Source organism: Octopus sinensis, linkage group LG13 (genome assembly GCF_006345805.1).
Source record: "Octopus sinensis linkage group LG13, ASM634580v1, whole genome shotgun sequence".
Lineage (NCBI taxonomy): Eukaryota > Metazoa > Mollusca > Cephalopoda > Octopoda > Octopodidae > Octopus > Octopus sinensis.
The window spans coordinates 50,618,673-50,638,672 of record NC_043009.1 but is presented as its reverse complement, the minus strand read 5'-3'; the positions used below and the strand labels follow the sequence as shown (position 1 = coordinate 50,638,672).

General features: G+C 34.0%; 1 long non-coding RNA gene across 1 annotated transcript in view; it reads left to right on the top strand.

The window, feature by feature from the left end:
* The first annotated feature begins 4,902 nt into the window (after window positions 1-4,902).
* The window catches only part of LOC118765721, a 15,307-nt gene continuing 209 nt past the window's right edge, over window positions 4,903-20,000 (top strand). The window contains exons 1-3 of the long non-coding RNA XR_005001587.1: window positions 4,903-4,915; window positions 10,462-10,468; window positions 10,692-10,696. This is a non-coding gene — a long non-coding RNA (uncharacterized LOC118765721). The remainder of the gene's footprint in view (window positions 4,916-10,461; window positions 10,469-10,691; window positions 10,697-20,000) is intronic.

Here is a 20,000-nt window from a genome sequence, read left to right as displayed (position 1 = left end):
TATATATATATATATATATATATATATATATATATTATATATATATAATTACTAGGCTACTTGGCTTCATTAAAATCTGCCAGTAGTGATGCTTAAGGGAAATTAAGTTTACTGAATGCAACTATTGGTTTACCAAACTACTTATGAACAACTCCTTTCAGTCTGTCTACTTCTTCTCTTTGTCTGTCTGTCTGTCTGTCTGTCTCTCTCTCTTCTCTCTCTCTCTCTCTCTCTCTCTCTCTCTCTCTCTCTCTCTCTTTCTCTCCTCAATTCAGCCACAAAATCCATCATCTAACAACCATTGTCAAAACAGGCTTTTTCAATTAGTTGCCACTATCTCTGCCATACCTAGTTCCCTCGAAAGCATTGGACCCTATAGAAATTGGTACAGTGACTCATAATATTGTCAGTTTGGTCCCTTTTTCTTCAATAATGTCTTGTTTGTTTGTAGCGTAGTCAACACGGCATTGTTTGATCACAAGGTTCAAGAGGGTTAGTGCCGGATGCTCCAAATGTTCGTTTAAACAACATATTTCATGAACGCATCCTGGTGTTTCTTCAAGTTTGGTTACATTACTCATTTCCCCTTTTCTTGACAAGAGAGTGTCTTTCTGAAACCCTTGTCTGAATCAAATATATCTGATTCCACTCACCACCACCACCACCACCACCATGACAACCATCATCACAGTAACATTTTACTTCTTATTACCTTCATAAGGTTCTTATTCTTCAATATATTAGCTTGTTAGAAACTACTGTATCATTTTGTTTCACCAATCAGTGACCAAATATCGAAATCCTCGTGAATCATTTCCTCTCATAATCATTGTCATATTGTTTACGTCTTCATTTCTGATATTTTCAATAAATAAGGGGTTTTTTCTTTCCTTTTCATTTTAGTATAAAATAACGAAATATTTGTACTTGGTCAACTTCAAGTATCCTCATTCTCTTCTTTCTTCAATTTTATATTTACTCTTGTTTTCATTGGTATATTCTCTTCATCATCTCCACATACCACATTCTGGACTGATATCAAAAATATTATTATTATTATTATTATTGTTATTATTATTATTATTATTATTATTATTATTATTATTATTATTATTATCATTATTATTATTATTATTATTATTATTATTATTATTATCATTATTATTATTATTATTATTATTATTATTATTATTATTATTATTATTATCATTATCATTATTATTATTATTATTATTATTATTATTATTATTATTATTATTATCATTTTTATACAGTCATGTTTGTAGGTTTTGAAAACATTTTTGTAATGGTGGTGTTTATGCTAAGCTACAGATATACACTAAACATGTTTGATTTACCATCTCACCAACCTGCTCTTTACTATTTTTTATATTTTATATTTTTGCTTCAAGCATCCTATAAATAAAAATCTGCTAGAAAGGAGTGGCATTTTCTGTAATTTTCTTTTTTTTTTTTTTCCCCCATTGGTTCAAAAGACTTAGCTTAATATATGTATAATAACCATCAATAATCACATACATGTATATAACATTTTTGAAATGGAGTCCTAATTTCACTCAAAAGCTATTTACTTATTTACACTCAAAATCTATTCACTTATTTAATAAGCTCTTTGTACCACAATTATTATTATTATCATTATTATTATTACTGTTGCTGTTGTTGTGGTTGTTGTTGTCATCATCATCATCTTGCTTTTAGAATAATTTGTGGTACTTGTTATTTGAGGTGATTTTGTTTTTAAACCTTATTTCTCTTACCTCCATCTCACACAAACCACTGTTCTTGTTTGGCTCTTCTTCTCTTCTTTTTTTTTTCCTCTCTGACTTCATTAAATGTTTTCTAGTTTAATTAGTGATATTTTCTAAAGTTAGGTTTGTTATATGGGTTTGACTTGTTGATAGAGGAAATACCTAACGGCATTTTCATTTTTTTTATGTTTGCTTCATTTTGATAATGGTTAATTCAAACAAATAAATAAAATAAATTAATATATAAATGTACCTGTGTGTGTGTGTGTGTGTGTGTGTGTGTGTGAAATTAATGGTAGTCAGTGACTTTATCAAAAACCAAATGTTATTTTTAGTCTTTTTTTTATATATCCATCATGTAGTTGGAATAGAATTAACGAGTTTATAAATAAATTTGAATTACAACTGTAGTTGAACTTCACTTTTTTATTTTCTTTAAAAATTTGTTTTTTATAATTTTACATATTAAGCTAGCTTCAACTACACCAAAATTTTATATTTTTAAAATGATCAACAAGTTGGAATCAGTAACAAGAAGAGTCACTTTTCTTTTGTCAAGTAAAATATTTATTCACTATTTATGAAATTATTTTCATCCTCCAATCCAAACAGTGATGATGAAAATGTATTCGAATTCAGTGTTGTTTTTTTTTTATTATTTTCCTTTTTATTTTTGTGGTGTTGGATATATTTATTCAAGAATAAGTACAGTATAATCAGGTAATGTTACCTTTTATAGACTGATACCTTATCCAGAGGCTAAGGGGCAAATCTATATTTTATTCACTTCATGCTAGGAAATCAAAGGTAAACACTGACTTTCAGGGTTCCTTTAGGACTTAAAATACATTTATTTTCCTATTTCTAGTTTATTATAAAACTATAGGGGACACTGGAAGTCAATCTTACACTGAATCTGATTATCAGAAGCTACTAACATCAGAGTAAAAATAATTCAGCATTGTTGTAGAAAGCTAGAATGTTTGACTGAAAGCCATAAACATCAATATTTCAGACCATTAATGCAATTGTTCTCTATATGACACCTCAGATTTATTAAGCAGGAGGACAAAAATGGGATTAGATGATGTTCAAACTACTTCTCTAAGAGCATTAGAGATGTAGAAGTGCTTTTTCTTTCCTTTTCTTAAACTGCAATTCAAAATAGGATTGCATATATTGTTTATTGAGAAAGTATCTTGGTACCCACTAACATTATGCCACATATGATATAAAGTATTCCATAGAATAAGGATAAGTAAAACCCCATAACCCATGAAATTTTCATCTGGATAATTTAATTTTGTAATCTTTCTCTCTAACATCCACTGTTTATTTTCTGTTACACTTCCTTGTTAAAAGAGAAACTAATTAGGGAAGAAATTAGTCTACAAACCATCATGAAAACTTGTTTTAATGAAGTTGCTACATTTGCTATTGTAATACATTTTTATTTCCCAAAATGATTTTGTTTTGGTTTTGAAAGATAAAAAGGCAGAATACATCCAATGCAAAATTCCTCATTGATATTTCCTCTCTGTTAAAACGTTTTCTTGAATAATTACTCCTCCAGACTAAGAGGTGCTTTAGAAAAGTTTATTATACTTTCGTTGAATGTTTTCACACATGCATGCACATGCACATGCATGCATACACACATTTAGAAAATAATGTTCATAATTAAGCATACTAAAATTCTATCCTACCATCTCTAGCTTCGTTTAACATCCCTCTACCTCCTTCTCTTTCTTCCCACCTTTAAAACTTTCACACACCCTCACTAGTAACTCCAATCTTTCCTGTTCCTCTTACCGGTCATTTCTTTGCTCTTGTCTCTCTACACTACTCTCCTAGTCTTTCCACCCCACTTATTCCACCAGTTTTTCTACCCTACTTCCCCCAGTCTTTCAATCATCCACTCCAATCTTCCAACCTTACTTCTCTCTGTTCTTTCAACTTTGCTCCACCCCCAGTCTTTCTACCCTGTTTCTCTTGGCAGTCTTACTAACTGCTCTGCCCCTCCCTCTCGTTCCTCTACCCAGCTCATTCCCACCAGTTTCTATTCTGCTCCTCCCACAAGTCTTTCTACACTATTCCCCCTGAACCCTTTTACAGTGCTCCTGCTACTAGTCCCTCTACCCTACTCTTTCCTCGACATTCTATCTACTCTGCCCTTCCCCCACCATCCTGTCGATTATGCCCCTCCCCTCCAGCCTATCCACTTTATTCCACCCCTCCAGCCTCTCTAGCTGAACCCCCACCACCAATTCTTGAAACCCTACTCCTCCTCTCAAGTGTTTGTACCTATTCCTCTCCTCCAATCTCACATTCTTATCTCACTCTCCATTCTCTCCTTCCACTTCATCCCACTAATCTCTCTATTCCTCACACTATTCCTGCTTGTCGTTGATGACAACTCTCCCCAATTACATCCATTCCCCTTATCTATCAACACTACATTTAGCCATATATATATATATTACCCTTATATTTCACCTTATTCATCACTAACTTTAGGTCATCTACACATTACCATTTATATTTCTCCTTATGCTCCTAAACTTATGTTACTGCCTTTATTGCCATTTACTTTTTCATCTCTTTCTTTCTCCAGGTTAATTTTTGTTTTTAATTTTTAATTTCTTTGTTTCTATACTTTTGTCATCTGATATTAATATCTTGCCCTGTATTCATTTAGTTTCCTTATTCTACTCCAACACAACCTCTACTAGCTTCATAACAACAACCACCACCACTACTATCACCACAATATATTTATCAAGTCTCATTTCTGTCTTTAAAGGAACCATATTAGTCTTTTGAAGTGAGAGGGGGAGGAGAAAAAGAAAAAGAGAGGAGTTGGATATCCATAAATGTCTCATATTTTCAAGGACAAGTAAAACTATGAAATTTGATCTAGATAGTTCTTTTACTCTACAATTCTCTCTCTCTCTCTATATATATATATATATATATATTATGTATATCTCTTTCTCTCTTTCTATATATATATATATATATATATATATATATATATATGTATATATATATATATGTATAATATGTATATGTATATATATGTATATATATATATGTATATATATATATATATATCCCTTTTTCTCTCCTCTGTCATCTGTAAGGTAAAAATGTTATCCCTTTTTCCCCCCTGTAATTCAGGTGATGATAAAAAGCGAACTTTTCAGCTCCTTTACTCCTTCTTTCATTCCTATATTGTGTCTTTGGCAGCAATAAAACTGCTGGATTACAGAACATTTATGCATTTTATAAGAACACACAACACTATGTCGTCTCTGCCCTTACTTTCTTTTCATTTCTTACTCCTGAGATTTGTCACATGTGCATTTTGTCACTCAAGCACTTCATCAATCACACTTATCATCACTCACCTTCTCTGTCATTCTCTCTCTTTCTTATTCACATACATTGCCCTTCAAGCTCACACTATAAAATGCATTCTCTGTAACACTCTCATTTAGTTGCTCTGTCCATCTGTATATATGTACACCTAGTCATCTGTATATATGTGAGTACATCTATCTGTCTGTTTGTCTCTTCCAGTTGATAAGAAAACAATTGCTTTATTAAAATATGTAAAACAATGATAAAATTCTCAGATGCCAGCAATGTTATTATCCTCCAATTGTCATAAAATGGCAAGAAAATGTGGGTTATATTACAAGCATTTTATATGAACAATACAAACATAGAACCAGATACAACTGGTACTTTTACATGTAGGTACAAAACTAATAACAAAGAAAAAGAAGAAAAAAAACAGGGAAGAAGTGAAGAAGTTATATTAAGTTGGTGCTTGTGAAACGGTAACAGAGATGTCTTTGATGTTTCAAGCTTAAGCTCTTCAGAAGAAAAATAAGGCAGAGAATAGATGAAAAGAAAGAAGGAAATGCTAAGAACAAAGTAAAATATAGATTATTTACATCAGGCAAAGGCATGAATCATCATCATCATCATCATCATCATGGTCAACATTATTTTATGTCTGCTTTCCATGCTTGTGTGTCTCCATGCTAGCATGAGTTGTAACCATCCAAGTCAGACCTTATTTGGATATACTGCCTCCCTAAATTGTTCAGAGGTTACACATTTCGTTTTTGGCTTCTTTTCTAAGCTAGATGGCTTTCCTATTTCCAAAACCTTTACAGAGTGTACTATGTTGATTGTAGTGAAGAAAAAACACTAGTGATGTTGCATTGTAGGGAGTGAAAAATTCTCACTACTCTATGGTGTATTCATTTGTGTACGTGTATTTCCGTGGATGTATATATAAATAATATATGAGTGGTTGGCATTAGGAAGGGCATCCAGCTGTAGAAACACTGCCAGATCAGACTAGGCCTGTTGCAGCCTTCTGGCTTCCCAGACCCCAGTTGAACCGTCCAACCCATGCTAGCATGGAAGGCGGACGTTAAACGATGATGATGATGATGATGATATGCATATATACATACATATTACGTACATACCTATATACATATGTATATGCACATGCTTATATGGGTACAGGACATATAAAAAACGTGAACAAAATGAGAAATGAGAGCATGTGTGTGTGTATATATATATATATATATATATATATATATTTATATAATATATGTTGCAAAGTTACAAAACCCTCAAGCCAGAGAAAGGTGAAGGAACAACAAACAACATGTATTAGTTTGATGCTCTGGAAAATTGGAAAAGTTTTTGACATTTCGAGCATATATTCTTTAACAAAAAGCAATGAGGAAGGAAAATGGACAAAGAAAAAAAATGTGGATGGGGCCGACTATATTTCCTGATTGTCAAAGTTTGATGCATATATACTTACATATATGTACATACCTATTCTGCAAGTTATCTTAGGTTTCTGAATCTTGGCACTGTTCACTTGTGAGTTCCATTATTATGGAGAATGGGTAACAAGTTCAATCACTACTCTCAAATTGCAGAGAGAAATCAGTACTACAGTGTGTCATGGTCGAATCTTGATTCTTCCAGCATGTAGAGAATGATGGTATGTCCAGTGGTGGGGTTTCAATCCCTGCTTGAGATTTCAACTCAGAATGTGAATTGCTGAAACAGATCCTGTAAGTTATCTTAGGTCAATGCTATAGCAAACCTGATAATCCACTATTCTGAAATGGTACTGATTTATTGATCCCAAAAGGGTGGACGGTGAAGTTGACCTCATCAGGATTTGAACCCAGAGCACAGAGACCCTGAGCAAATTTTGTAAGGCATTCTATCTATATTTATCATTCAAATAACATAGCTAATTCACCACACACACACACACACACACACACCACACGGACCCCCCCCCCCCACACACACACTGTTTCTTCAGCAGACAAGGGAGGGAAGCTAAATCATAAATGTCATGGTCTGGTATGAAAAAAATTCATTTAGAGCTTTATTTCTAAAGATAATTGTACTCTAATGATCTCTGATTGAATTAATTTTCAGTCTTTCATAAGAGAAGAAAAATTAATGAACCATGTTATATAGTTAATTTGAATGCAAAACAGTTTCTTAATACACAATAAAAAAAAAATTATGAAACCACTTAAGACAAAACGCAAAAAATATGTAAATTAAACAAAACAAAGAGAATAAAATGTATTTGTGTGTGTGTGTGTGTGTGTGTGTGTGTGTGTGTGTGTGTGTGTCTACAAACATTAATAATGAAATTGATTTGCTTATTATATTATGAGCTATTAATTTTCTTTAAATTAAAACCACATAGAGTAAATTGTTTGCTGCATAAGGTCAAAAGCGCTATGAATCTTAGATTTAAGAATGTGATAAAACTTGTCAGTCTAATTTAGAACTAGTAAAGATAACAGTTTAACAAAAATGAAAAAGAAAATATATAGGAAAAAAAAAAGAAAAGGGAAAAATAGTTTAGATTATCTTGGATAAATAGTTTTTATTGAATGGATGAATTTTGCAAATTTGGACAATTGTCAAAAGAAGAGATAATGGACAAACTGCATGGTAAGAAAGAGAATGATTGCAGGGTGCATAATCAATTAATAAATTCTAAGGGAAAATTTAAGAATACGAAGATGAAGAGGAGAAAAAAAAAAACAAGCAAAATGATTACTTGTTGGCTTTTTGCCATCTGAAACTTTCTCAACACTCTTTTTTTCCTCTCACTATATATCATTATAGCGTGTTGTGTAGGTCATCAACCAAACATTGGTTGTTAGAAAATAACATTATTATTATTATTATTATTATTATTATTATTATTATTATTATTATTATTATTATTTTTATCATTATTATTATTATTGTTATTTTTATTATTATTAATAACATAATAATAATAAGACAAGAAAAAAATCAATTCTCTTATGAGACAAGTGAAATGTAAAAAGAAACTGTTAGTGTGCGTGAAGAGAGAGAAAATAAGTGTATAAAAAAAAAAGAGTGAGATGGAGGCATCTCTGCATACACCTGCAATCTAAAGCCAGGTCTCTATATAGTCACATATCTTAATGCAATTAGCAACTAAATCTTCCTCAAATTATTCCATCCAAGTCTTGTTCTACTGAGAAGTGAAGGTCACCGTATATAATGGATAATGAAACGGCAGGATATTCCTTGTTGGAGTGCTTTTGATCATAAGTATGTTCAGTGAAGGTTAACCGAGGGTTAAACAACAACAGGTTAAAAAAATTTATACAAATTGATGTAAACGCTTTTATTTGTGCATGTGTCTATTATATGTTAATCAGAGGAGGAGGAATTCATGCACACTCAAATTGATGTGGTTAATGTTCAACTTAAACATTTATAGGTCAGTGTTTGCAGGTAAAGTGTGGGAGGGCAAGATTATTCTAAAGGTTACTGTGCTGTACAGAAAAGACTAGGTAAATTATTTAGTGCAGGATCAGGTAGGTGAGATACACAGAGGATGACTAGAGGATGAGAGACAGGTAATTTGGGCATGCACATACACAGAATTATTGTCACTACCCTTCTTTTCCCTGTTACCTACCGATGAAAATGGTTGGTGTGGGGTACACAAGGAAAGAGTTCAAGAAGATTGGGGAGAGGCTTGTAGCATCTAATAACTATTTCAGCCCTTAGGACCTTAGTTCCAGGAATCATTTCCATCACTTCTCCATGAGTATCAGCCGTTCAGGAAGAGATTTTTTTCTCATTTTAATATTTCAATGAAAACTAGGGTGGCGAACAGGTAGAATCATTAACTTTCCAGGCAAAATGCTTAGTGGCATTTTGTCTGTCTGTCTGTACATTCTGAGTTCAAATTCAGCTGAGGTCAGTTTTGCAATCCATTCTTTTGGGGCTGATGTAATTGACTTACTCCCCCACCCAGAATTGCTGATCTTGTGAAAACTAGGGTGGTGAACAGGTAGAATCATTAACTTTCCAGGCAAAATGCTTAGTGGCATTTTGTCTGTCTGTCTGTACATTCTGAGTTCAAATTCTGCTGAGGTCAGCTTTGCCATCCATTCTTTTGGGGCTGATGTAATTGACTTACCCCTACCCCCATCCAGAATTGCTGATCTTGTGCCAAAATTTGAAACCAATATTTCAAGAGAAAGTGTTATACCAACAACTGCTCCACAAACTGCTATTCCATCAACAAACTAGCCATTCTCCAACTAACTAGTCATTTACATACACCTAACTACGTGTATATACTGAATGTAAATGTGAACATAATAGTAAATACATGAATACTCCAAGAAACAAATGAGCATTTTATATATGTACATGCATAAGGATATTCTTTCTTTTTCTTTTTTACTTGTTTCAGTCATTTGACTGCGGCCATGCTGGAGCACCGCCTTTAGTCGACCAAATCGACCCCGGGATTTATTCTTTGTAAGCCCAGTACTTATTCTATCGGTCTCTTTTTGCCGAACCGCTAAGTGACGGGGACGTAAACACACCAGCATCAGTTGTCAAGCAATGCTAGGGGGACAAACACAGACACAGAAACATACATACATACATATATATACATATATACGACAGGCTTCTTTCAGTTTCCGTCTACCAAATCCACTCACAAGGCATTGGTCGGCCCGGGGTTATAGTAGAAGACACTTGCCCAAGATGCCACGCAGTGGGACTGAACCCCGAACCATGTGGTTGGTTAGCAAGCTACTTACCACACAGCCACTCGTGTGTGTTACTTTTATATTCCATTGTTCAATGTTCAAATTGACTTTCAAATTATGGCAGTGTGCATTTTCAGTAACTTTGGTTTAATAATATTGCGATACAACACCCTTTAGCAATTAATATTTCATAATATGGACATTTCATTTTCTAAATTAAGCTGCAAGTAAAGCTATCTTATTTGTTGTTGAACAGTCTTTAGTATAAAGACCTTATAGTATTATTACTTCTTACACCAGTTTATTCAATAACTCCAATACAAACAAGATTCTGTGTTCTGAAAGACTTCCATCTGCCATTTCAGAATTCAAACACTAATTACATATGTTTGAAAATATTCTTGTAAGCATTCTTGATACTGATAGACTGTACGTTCTCATAAATTCTTTATCTCCAAAGTATTCTAATTCATCACTGATTGTAAAAATTATGAAAACATGACAAATTACCTAAAGGGCATGTACATTTTAAACTCGTGAATAAGATTTTTGCTAGACAGCAGCTCAGTACTTGCAAACAACCACCAAATGAATGCTTGGATCAATTACTTTAAGCCTTGAAACTGTTGGCATAAGCATGTAACTTTTGGTAGCATTATCAGAACTATATACAAAAATTCAATTATGGGTTTTTTTTTTATTCATTCTTGAGATAATATTAAAGAAATAAGACAGAGATTACTCAAGAATAAGACACTAGATTTAGAAGCAGCAGTTTCACAATCCAGAGTTTTGGTTTTTTTTTACTAAAGAATGCTAGAGTATATCATCTCAGTAGCTTTGTAAATGCTACAAAAGTTTTTATTCTTTAATTTTTTTTATTGAGAGTATACAGATATGGCAGTAGAAAATCTGTTATATATCACAAGTGTGAGGAGAAAAGCATCAGGTATGTAAATCAAGTATTAAATAGTTGGGACAATATTATAAACTAGATAAACCAATCTCCAGTATATTAGATTTCTTATGTTTCATTGGAACATCTTTTGTCTGGGGTACTCATTAATGCTGTAATTAACCATTGATCAATGTAGCTTTCATTAACTTTAGAAGCACTGGTAAATTTAGTTTTACCCAAGCTACAATTGCTGAGCAGAATGGCTTGGTTCTTAAACTGTTCAAAGGCAATGTTTCTCAAATGGTATCTACACAGATTATTTCTCAAATGATGGGAATGGGAATACGCAGTGTTGATATTAGCTAGACAGGGAAAAGCTTGTAATTGGTGGTCACTATCAGTTATATGAATGCGAGACCTGGACACTAAAGAAAGCTGACCAGAAGAGAATTAATGCATTCGAGCTTTGGTATTGGAGAAGACTTTTGCGGATTCCATGGACAGCGAGGCTCACCAATGGAGAAGTTCTTAAGCAGATAAGGCCGAAAATGTCACTAGAAGCTGGATTCACCAAGTGTAGATTGGCATATTTCGGTCATATTATGCTGAGAGAATCCCTGGAGAAGGACATCATGCTCGGAATGGTCAGTGGCAAGAGAGGAAGAGGCCAACCAAGAACCTGCTGGCTTGACACCATCAGGAGTGATACCGGAATGGACATGGCCAGTCTGAAGGAAACGGCCTAGGATAGAACTGACTGGAGGACACTGATCCAACGAGTGACCGAGAGTCAACTTCAACTTAGCGGATAGAGAGAGAGAGATCAGTTATGCTTAGTCTCTGTAGGGATGAGGTTAACCCATAGTTGAACAGCAGCTAACTTAGTAACTTATTACTCATTGTTTATTGGATTTTTCTCTAAGTAAAATGGATGTTGTGATGATGTGTTCATTAGTAATTAATTGAGGTATCATGCAAGTGACTATGTTTTTTTCGCCATACTCAAGTCAGAATTTGAACTGTTGAACAAAGCCTTGCAAATTTTATAACTTATCTATCCAATGCATGCATTTACTTTCAATTTATGGAGTCACATATTTTTAGTAACCTTATTCTCATAGCATATATCAATCACCTATGAATTTGCCAGTAAAATTAAAATAATGGTTTTTGGACAGATCTGTATAGTAGAATACTGGAATGTGCAGTATTTTAATCAGAATTAAAGGGAATACATTTTTTTGTGATTTTAGAACTTCATTTAACAAGATTATAAAGAGGATGCGGACTCAAGTTGGATAAACTTAGAGTAAGAACAGCTGTTAAATTAAGACAACTTGATTTGAGTGAAAGGAAAAGCCTTGGTGCAGTCATTCAACTTGTTAGAAATAGCAACCTAATCTTACTCAAATGACACCTTACTGCCAGTGAAAAGGATACATTAGATATGTAGTCTTGGATAACTCTAGAAAGATGCCATGACCTATGAGAAAAACCACCAGACTAGACTAAATTAATCAGAGCTAACGAGGGAGCCTCTTTGCAGTCGTTTGACCTTTAGAAATAACAACTAAATCTACCTTGAATTTACCTTCGGTCAGTAAAAATGAAGTGTAATCTAAGATACTCCAAAACAGATAAACAGATAAATGATCATGGCAGGAATACCTTTAATCATAAATCTGTCTGTAAGCAATAACAACTAACCTAATCTAACTTGGATTTTTTATAGACTAAGTTATGGTTGGTTAATCCTGGGTTAATCCTAATCGAGCAGACTTGTTATCAAAATGCATTCTAACCATGATCATCTCATATTGCATTCAGTCTGTGTATCTAGGATTACCTTATCTTTTGTACCAAGTCTTTTTCTTTTATAAGATGGTGGGATATTATTTGAGGGAAAATTGGTTGCTATGATGAACTTCTTAACTATTGTAAACTATGTCTGTTTTGATCACATAAACACACACTCACAACTCTTACCTATCTGTCTTTTATCTTTTACGTGTTTCAGTCATTAGACTGCAGCCATGCTAGAACACTGCCTTGAAGAACTTTTAGTCAAATGAATTGACCACAGTACTTATCCTTTTGTTAAGCTTGGTACTTATTTTATCAGTCTCTTTTGCCAAGCTGCTAAGTTATGGGGATGTAAACACACCAACACTGTCTGTCAAGCAGTACTGGAGGACAAACATAGACACACACACACATATATTTATATATACAACGTTAGGAAAGGCATCCAGCCGTAGAAACATTGCCAGATCAGACTGGGTCTGGTGCAGCCTTCTGGCTTCCCAGATCCCCGGTCGAACCGTCCAACCCATGCTAGCATGGAGAACAGACGTTAAACGATGATGATGATGATGATGATGACAACAGGCTTCTTTCAATTTTCATTTACCAAAGCTTTGGTTGGCCTGAAACTATGGTAGAATACCTTTGTCCAAGGTGTCACACAGTGGGACTGAATCAGGAACCATGTGGTTAGGAGGCAAGTTTCTTACCACACTGCCATGCCTGTGTCTATCTATCTATCTATCTATCTATCTATCTATCTATCTATCTATCTATCTATCTATCTATCTATCCTCGAGCTGGCAGAAACGTTAGCACGTATTTCGTCTGCCATTATGTTCTGGGTTTAAATTCCGCCAAGGTCGACTTTGCCTTTCATCCTTTCGGGGTCGATAAATTAAGTACCAGTTACGCACTGGGGTCGATGTAATCAACTTAAACCATTTCTCTGTCCATCTGTGTTTAGCCTCTTGTGGGTAGTAAAGAAATATATCTATCCTCCATGAATGTGTGTATTTATATATGGCTTGATTTCTGCTCTGATTCTTGCTGAAACAAAAGAAATCTTCAATTTTTGCAATGTCGTTCATTGTACTCTTCATCTAGGTCATGTTTTCCTGCTAACCTTTTCCCTGCTGTTAGGACTATTAATTGTTTCAGATGTATTTGTAAATATAACTAAAATCAGACACCCTATTGTTTCTGCCTGCTGTACAATCTCACAGTCTTTCTTTTATACTCTTCCTCACATGCAAATTATTACACTTGCTGTCATTTTTTCTCTTTTTTGACATGTGACACGAACAAATCTTGCTATTTCTCTCTTCCATTCTCCCCTGCCATCTCCCTTGCACTCTCTTCTCATATCTTTGGTACTCTGTTTCTTTCCTCTTGTCTCCCTTCTTCTCTCTCTCATTTTTAGTTTATCTCTTCCTCACTCTTCTTCCTTTCACTTCCTCTCTCTTTTTCTTTCATCCTTTCTTTTCCTACTTCTCTCTCCATCTTGCTTTCCTTTCTTCTTTCTCTGTCTTTCATATATTTTTCTAATTTTTCTCCTATTCCTCTCCTTTGTTATCTTTTCAATTCATTTCTCTTCCTCTGTCTCATCTCTCTTTTTATTCCCTTCTCTTCTCTTTTTCTTTCAATCCCACTCTCTCTTCATGTTCTCCATCTCTTTCTTCCTTCTCCATCCCTTCTCATCTTATCTTTCTACTTATGCCACCCCATATCTATTTTGCCTGTATCTTCTACCCCCACCATCTGTCTCTCACATATTCATATAATGATAATGCTATTGTATTATTACATAAGAAATTCTCTCCCTGGTTCTGTAGCTGTAATGAAATATGCTTTGGCTTAGCAGAGTGAAAGTATTTACTTAAAAACTATTTTCCATGTTTATGCAAGTATCTATCTCCATTCATTCTACAGTATGTAATCCCAATTGTCTTGACTTAGAAGGGTGGATGGTAGTGGGCAGTTCATCTATGAAACATGATGGATGGGCATTGAAGTGATTTTGCTGTTGTCAAAGCTTCAATGAAGCTTTTCTTATAAATTTCTCTGTACAAGAAACAGTCTTAGAATATTCATTTGTTTGCTAAGCAGTTCTAACTGCAACCATAAGAAACTGTCCCAGTTGCAAAAAGTTTTTAAGTGGTTCTTGACAATTTTCTCTTGTCCCTTTTGAGAAATGACTTAGCAAGTGTCTTTGCTTTCTATAAATCTCAATCTAGATGTTTTTAGTGTATATGTAAATACACACACACGCATATAAATATATATATATCTATGTGTGTGTGTGTGTGTGTATGGGCATACATGCATGTATATATATATATATATATTATATATATATATATATATATACATATATATATGAAACATATTTATATGCATATCAAATATAAATATATGTGCTTACGAAATATTTATGTGAGCATATAAAATATATATATGCATGTGAAAATATGTATTTATATATGTATATAAATATACATATATGCATATATATATTATATATATACATATATACGTATATATATCACCCATTCCTTTCTGGTCATTTCAAAATATAACCACATGTGAATCATTGGTGATTTTCTTCACCGTTTTCCATTCTATTGGACTTCCCTCTGTTTCTGAAGAAGAGCGTTACTCGAAACATTAAAGTCTTACTTTCCTCCACTAATCATCTGCTAATACTTTACATGTACCATGTCCTCGCGTTGTTTGTTCTTCTTTTCTTGGATTTACTACATATATATATATATATATATATATATATATATATATATATATATCATATGCATATTTATATTTGTGTGTGTATATATGTGTGTATATATATGTGGATATGTATGTATGTGTATGTAAATGATGATGATAATTTATAAATATATATATGTTTTTATATATATATATATGCATGTATATATATGTATATATATATAATATATATATTTAAATGTATGCATTTATATGTATATATATGTATGGATATATACGTATATATATATATCCAAATGTATGTGTATTTTGTTTCATATTTATATTTACATTTTTATAATTGTACTTTATAATCTCTGACGAGGCCTTGGGATATATATATAAGTACCTCATTTTTAACTGCATATTACCTCAATACATCTGACTAATATAGGCAGAATGAGATACTTTTATCTACAGGCTGAAACAGCTGTAAGGAGCATTTTATGTGTATTATTCTTATGGTATTATTATCTTGCATATTGATGTTTATTGTTTTGCTCGATTTGGATGTTCCTATTTATATAGTTAATAAATAATATGAAATGGTAACATCTGTAAATTGATGACTGAAATGGATTTGTTCCTCCATTTTCTTATTTGTATATTATATATATATATATATATATATAGGTGGTAAGAAAGATGTTTGATACAAGTACAAGTGATAGTGATACTTAGTACTCTATGACATGTATGTACATTCAAGGCAGCATGACCAAGTGGTTACAACTATTACAGAAGGCACTGTGACCAATGAAATAGAGCAATGACAGAGGAATAACCAGGATGTGTGGTTGGAGAGGAACAAGAGTATGGTGGCAGATATCTGAGCTATCCTTCTGAATTTTAATCCATTGTAATTCCTGGAAATACTTGTTGTTAGGAAATTAAAGTCAAAGGAGGCACTTTGAAATGAAATCCACACTACACTCATTCTGAAGTTAGATCCAATGTAAATTATATCACAAGTTCTCAAGAAGGATTTTGCCACAATTTGTGTATAAGATTCAAACTTCTAGCATCTTCACTATCACTCTTCTTGTTCTCTGTCACTCTCTTTATATGTGTGTTTCTCAGTCTTTGTCACTCTTTATTCCAATATTGTAGAGAGATACTGAGAAACCAAGAAAGACAGAAAAATTGAAAGAAAGACTGAAGGGGGAAGAAAAACAAAGTTTAATATTACACAAATGTGTAAAGTTTAATATTACAAAGGCGGCGAGCTGGCAGAACCGTTAGCACACCGGGCGAAATGTGTAGCCCTAACGTTCTGAGTTCAAATTCCGCCGAGGTAGACTTTGCCTTTCATCCCTTTGGGGTCGATAAATTAAGTACCAGTTACGCAGTGGGGTCAATGTAATCGACTTAATTCGTTTAAAATGGCGGTGCCCCAGCATGGCCACAGCTCGTGAGCTGAAACTAGAATCAATCAAATGGACTGCTACTATCATCATTATCAGTCTTCTTTCTGTCATTCTTTTTATGTGTCTCTCATTCTCTGTCTCTGTTCCACTATTTGAACGAGAGAGAGAGAGAGAGAGAGAGAGAGAGAGAGAGAGAGAGAGAGAAAACAGACAGACAGATAGAGACGTTTGTGTTTATTACTCTGTTTTGTCTTACTTGACTGAGGTTTCAGGAAGGTTTGGTTGCTTCTGTGTTTGTATTTTGCTATCTGCAAAGTAAAGCCTCTCATCATTTGTAAAATACACACACACACACACACACACAGACATACACATACACACACATACATATATAAGACTAATGTTTTTCTGTCAAATTTTATTTCATGTAGTATATTATGAGTTGCATTGGCTCCTTGTAAATGCATTGTCAATTGATGAGAAAATGTCATACATGTATGTCTGATGTAACAGTTTAAGTTTTCATCCATTAAGAAGCTTTAAATATGGAAATCTTATGTGCAAAACAAATATTAGATAATAATGGGTACCTTTATTTATTGATAGGCAAGGCCATGGAGTCAAGGCCAAGAAGAAATTTATGTACAACAGATACAGCATGCACAAAAATACATAAACTGCTTTTATTGTACACTATGAGAAGTAAATGCACTCTGATTATAAAATAGATAAATATGTTATTAAACACTCATAAAACAAGTTATATGTATCACACCTAACCACAAACACCTAATTAGAATACTATAAGCCTTTCTACTAAATGTACAAGGCCTTAAATTTTGGTGGGAGGGGACTAGTTGATTACATCGACTCCAGGGTATAACTGGTACTTATTTTATTGACCCCCAAAAGGATGAAAGGCAAAGTTGACCTTGGCAGAATTTGAACTCAGAACGTACCAATGGGTGATATACTGCTGAGCATTTTGTCCAGTGTGCTAACAATTCTGCCAGCTCACCTTATAAAATTTATATTACTAGAATATCAAAACAAAATATTTCTTCATTAACATGAAACCACAAATTAGCAAATCTCAGAATGCACTTCAGATGACCAGCATAATATGCAGATTCTGTTGTACCACACACAAGTACTGTGTTTCATTGTAGGCTAACCATTTCTATACAAAGAGCCATTCACTTCAACTCATTATAATTAATACTTTACATGAAATAAAATTACATTGAAAAATAATTAGTTGACAGCAATACATAATGTAAATTTCCACAAAAAAATTGAATAACCTCTGAGCTTCATTAATAGCTGAATACTAACCAAAAATGGGTGCACAGATATGTTACATGTAAAGCAAATCATGAAATCTACTTGGATGTTTGTGTCTGGGGAGAGTCATTCTCTTTTAGTACCTTATTATTTAACACACTCACCGGTAAAATTTCAATAGTCTTGACTCTCTTGGACTTTATTACTGCATAATTTTAAAATCTGACATGTGCAATTTTATCCTTTGTAACAGTATTCCCATGATTCTTTGTGACCTACTTCAAAGCATGCAAACAATACGCCATTATTGCCATTATTTCATTCTGATGATGAGGCCAAGATCATGAAACATTGATGAACAAATGGATTTAAGGAACACTACTTTTCCAAACTAAGCAAAGGACTAATAAGGAGATATAAAAATCCTTAATAAAAAGGAGCAGACTTGAACATAGTTCTGTCTTTAACATAACATGTTTCACACATGCACGCATGCACATGTATGCACAATCTTCACAGACATATTTACAGTTTCTGAATATATTAAGCTACAAATTCCCAAACCAGCTTTCTCAGCACATATATTAGCATATATCCATAATTTCTTTCAATTACATAGCCATACATGTTGTGCACACACACACACACCCACCGGCACACACATGGACACACACTTTCACTCTCTCTCTCTCTCTCGCACACTCTCTCTCTGTCTTTCTGTTTTTAGCTGTATTTCTCTCTCTCTCTCTCTCCTGCTTTTTCTAAATTTATTTTCTCACCTTTTTCCACTTTTTCTACTTTCACTTTTGGCTTTTCTCCCCTTTGTCTTTTCTTTCGCAAAGAGTTAATTCCTTTCTTTTCTGTATTTGGCACTTTTTCTCTCACTACACTCTTCCTCACTTCACACACACACACACACACACACACACACACTTTCAACTCTCCAACTCTATTTAGCAAACTCGGTTAAGGTGAGACAATCTGATGATTTTAAGATGTCTAAAGCTTATACGAAAGTGTGTGTGTGGTGGAGTAGTGTATATGTTAGACTTCAGTGAACCAGATTTCATCTGAAAAGGTCTACTTGTTAATCAATCATTTCACTGACATTTTCCCCCATTAATCCTTTACACTGTTTGCTCTTCATTTCTGCCATTCTACACCCTCTCTAGTAGATGTGTAATGGGGATGGGGAGGTTACCTTTTGCCTGGCATTTTCACTTTTGTGACAAAAATCAATAGAGCAACTTATTGATCAAGGAATACCTGAACAGTTTTCTTTCTGGTAAACTGTTTTGTGGTAAATATTTCAAATTAAGTTAGAAATATTAAGAGTATTACAGTAATTTCACTTCTAAAATAACAGAATTACTTTTTTCTTACTTATGTTGATTTGAAAACTTGTGCTAAAGGGCATCTGACATGATTATTTTTTTCTCAAACTTGAGGCTAATCTTGTTTCACCCCATATCAGGCTAAGTAAACAGACATTTACCATTTGTATTTTGTTTTAGGCATAGTATAAGTAGGACTGTAAAATTTCATGCATATTCTGATTTTATTTACCAAATGGCAAGGTAGGATTAGAGGATAATTTGGCCGCCATATCTGACAAGTGGAGTACTTACTTGTAAGTGGTCAGGATAGATTGAGCCAGTTCCAGTGGGCTGGACCAGCTCTGATGGGTTGAGCCAGATTCAGTGGGTTGAGCTGGCTCCTGTAGGTTGAGCTGGCTCCTGTAGGTTGAGCTGGCTCCTGTAGGTTGAGCTGGCTCCCGTAGGTTGAGCTGGCTCCCGTAGGTTGAGCTGGCTCCCGTAAGTTGAGCTGGCTCCCGTAGGTTGAGCTGGCTCCTGTAGGTTGAGCTGGCTCCTGTAGGTTGAGCTGGCTCCCGTAAGTTGAGCTGGCTCCTGTTGGTTGAGCTGGCTCCTGTAAGTTGAGCTGGCTCCCTTAAGTTGAGCTGGCTCCTGTAGGTTGAGCT